The following is a 3921-nucleotide window of genomic DNA, read 5'->3' as shown; positions in this document are numbered from 1 at the left end:
CACGTAAAAAATTGTACGTAAATATTTATAGCAAGTTTATTCATAACCACCAAAACCTGAAAACAACCTAAATGCCTTTCAGTAGATAGATAAAATATGGTACATTCATACAAAGAATACTAACACAATTAAAAAGAAGGAACTATTGATACATGCAACAACTTGGCTGGATTTCAAAAGTATTAATCCAAGTGAAAGAGGCCCATGTAAAAAGTTTCCTTTTATATGACATTTTGGTAAAGATGAAATTATAAATAGTATAATTATTAACATGTTGCAGCAAAGGAGTTCCAAACACCCTAAAAGGAAGGGTCTGGCCCAAAGATTCTTCCTGATGGATTGAAGAAGTTTCTTGTACAATGCTGAGGTTAAAAACAGTTACCTTATCAAGGAAGAGTTGTAACTAATCTTAAAATACTATAATGGTAGAAAAAAAGTCAGTGACTTCCCTCCTCTCCCGTTTTTGTCAGATCAAAGGAAAATATTTATGAAATGAAAACAGTAACCTTTGTATTTGCCATTCTTCTTTGTAGTATTACAAATGATTTTTCAAAAAATCCTTTATTTAATGAGCAAATATAAGCACATATATTGTAAATTCATAAAGATTACATAATACATTTAAGAACAAACAATACAATGTTTTATAACTACATTTGTTTTTTGAAATGCAAACAAAAACACTATCTATATTAAGATAAAACAGTAAAAACTGTTCCAAACTATTTCAAAGAAATTACAAGAATTTTTTTTTTGGTTCTTTGTTTTGTTTTCACACAATTCCCGGTTATGCTTGAGATCAAAAGAATGTTGGGACAATTACACTTTTTAAAACAGCGCAAAGCAGAGACATAACATGGTAGCCTACCATAAACATTCTGAAACTTGCAAACATTTGTTTTATCTTCCTAAATCATCAAGAGAAGAAAAGGGTCAGTTGGGGACACAGGAGGGAAACAAAGTCATATCACAATACTAGAAAAAAAGACAATCTGGCAAGTGGTGATAGTAACTTTTAATTCAGTTGTGTTGTGAAAGGTGGTGCCTGGGAGAGAATAACAATTATCACACAGCGGCCTCCAGCAGATCTCCCACTGCTGATGAGATTCCTTTTTCTATCCTAGTACTCATGGCCCACAGAAGGTACGGAGGATGGAGGCTGACAAACGCAGTCAGATACCCAAGGAAGCAGCCTCACGTCCCCTGTCCAGGTGACACCTATCCCTGATGGGCTGCAAACTCCAGCCAGCCAGTGATGCAGGTTTTCTGACTCCTGCTTCTCCTTGTGTCACGGTCCCCAGGGACCCGCGATGCACTTCCTGGCTTACTGAGGTCAACCCAGTTCCCAAGCCACATGCTCTTTATGCCACCTGTCACCGGATCTGAACTGGTTGGGCCAGGGCTCTGTGATCTGGCTCTCCCTAGGCAGCGGCAGAGGGGTGAGTCCTTAAGGGGGATGAGAGTGGCACTGTCTTGTGACTTTGTTAAATTAACATTTGTTAAGTGAGGCACAGGGTGCTGGTTGGTGACAACAGGACCACAAGAATAATTAGAGAAGTTTATTACTCACAGGTCCTGGAGAAAGTACACTTCATCTCTACAGCAGCTGTCAGGTCAAGGCAGAGTGCAAGAAGGCAGGACACGGGGGCACATGCCCTTGCTAGGGTCCCTGGGTGGAGTGCTTTGGGCTTCCCAGGCTAGGATCCGATAGGTCAATTCAAACCAGAATTTTGGTAAGCCTAAGGAGTTCTATCTAAGGGGTGCATAAGGCATACAGGCGCTGGGAAGCGGGGGAGACTGTTGATCAAAAGAGCTGTTGGGGAAGGCACACCAGGAACTTCTGTTTGCCTGTGACTCTGTGGCTGCCATGGAGGGTGTGCGCTTGCATGAGGGGGCTAGTGTCAGTTTAAGGTCCCTGCAAACCACTTGGCCAAACAAAATGGATGAGGAGGCAGCAATACCCAGGAGTAGTAGCTCAGTTAAACTCTCCGTTATGTCGACATGGGTTTCTCCGTAAGAGTGAAGGGCGCCCGGCGGCCGGCTGCAGACCCGGCCAGGAAGACGCCCGGCCTCCACCCGGTCCCCGGGGCTCGGCTGAGAGCTACCCTGCCGGTGGGTAGTGTCTGGAGGAGTCTCCCCAGGAGAGTGCTGGGCTCGGGCACAGCCCGGGCCTCCTGTCGCTGAGCCGAGGCCCCTCCAGCTCCGGGTACGCGCTGATCGCCGGGGGATGCAGGATTTCCAATATGAAGACCCATCCTCCCAGGAGCGGTTTCAGACGTTGGACAAACCTGCAGAGGGCGGACGGACCTCACGCGGGACTCGACTTCCGGGGCTCCTTGGCGGGTTGTGGAGCTCTTGGAGTGCCCGAGGTCTCCGGTTGGGGCCCCCCCCGCCGATGCCAAAGCCGAGGCACCCGCAGGCAGCGGAGGGGACCCGGCGGGGGGCGGAGCCGCGGCTGCTGTGGGAGGCGGGGAAGGGATGCTACCACGACCTTCGCTCTCCTCCGCCTGATCCGGGAGGGGCACTCCTGCCCGCCCACCCCCATTTTAAGCCAGTACAATAAACAACAAAATAACACAAATCTTCCCGACGTGCTAAGAAAGCCCGAACTGTGCACTCCTGGTACCAGGTGCGATCTAACCAAACCTTTATACCTATTATAAGATACAATTAGTTGTATAAATTGGAGTTGTATTTAGACCTTCGACTTTGCCAAGGGGAAAGACGTACTAGAACATGGTTTGCCTTCCGGGCAGAACCCCGAAAATATCCAGAGAGGTGGAGGAGAGAATCTCGAAGCCTCGAGCCAAGAGGAAGTACCTGGTCTCGGCGTTCTAGGTTCCCATGGTCACGCTGCCCACTTCCGGCCAGACGCAGACACAGCGCCACACACCTTCCTCTTGGAGCTGGTAGCCCGGGGCAACCAGGACGCCGAACCTTGAAGCACTCCTCACTGGTCGCTGCAATTTGTGACATCCTGCCAGTGTGGCGGCGGCTGACGTACCAGGGGCTCTGAAAATGTAAAGACAACGTTTTGGCTTTCTGGGGCACAGGGAGGTGAAAGGCCTGACACTCCCTACTTGGCAACCCTGGCAATTGAGGAGTTGGAGGGCAGGGAGCTGGACATGGGAAGGGAAAGGGGAAAGAAGGGAGTTAATGACCTGGGCCCTAGACCCTAGAAAGTTGTCCAGCTGCCTCCAATTCCTGGGCTCAGACTAGCCCAGCTGGACCTGCAGTCAGGGCTCATGTTAAGGGGAAAGAATGACATCCCATGTTTCTGGATGGAAAAACTTAATATTGTTACTATGATAGTACTGCCCCAAATTGATCTACAGATTCAACACAACCCCTATCAAAATCCCAGCTCACTTCTTTGAAAAATTAAACAAGCTGATCATAAAATTTGTATGGAAATTTAAGGAACTCAGAATAGCCAAAACAATATTTTAAAAGAATAACAAGTTGGCGGACTCACACTTCCTGCTTTCAAAACTGTCAGAGGCAAATAATCAATAAACAATTCATAATAGTGAGACCATCACTTCAAATAAAACAGTTGATGGCATTTGTTGCCAATGATAAAATTAGAGCTTTCATATGCATGATCATTGTCAACAATACCCACAACTGCTCACATTCGGACAACATAGCCAACTGGTAAAGGGAGCACCAGACCTGAGTCCTCACCCACACCTTGCTCTTATTTGCCACGGTTAAATTCCAGTAGCCCAGTTTCCCAGGGGTAAGCATGGAAAGTAAAAGAAGAGTGAGTTAATAATGTGGTTTGGGTCTCTTAGAGCCAGCTTGGGACTTTTATTCCCCTACCCAACCATGAGGCTGAGCATTCTATCAAATTGGAGGCGTGCTTCCTAGAATTTCCACATTATTGCCTATCTTATTGTGTGCTTTACTGGAAACTGA

The sequence above is a fragment of the Delphinapterus leucas genome, chromosome 14 (assembly GCF_059928025.1).
Source record: "Delphinapterus leucas isolate spDelLeu-1000000601 "Yukka" chromosome 14, BTC_Dleu_Yukka2, whole genome shotgun sequence".
Lineage (NCBI taxonomy): Eukaryota > Metazoa > Chordata > Mammalia > Artiodactyla > Monodontidae > Delphinapterus > Delphinapterus leucas.
This window is presented reverse-complemented; position numbering follows the sequence as displayed.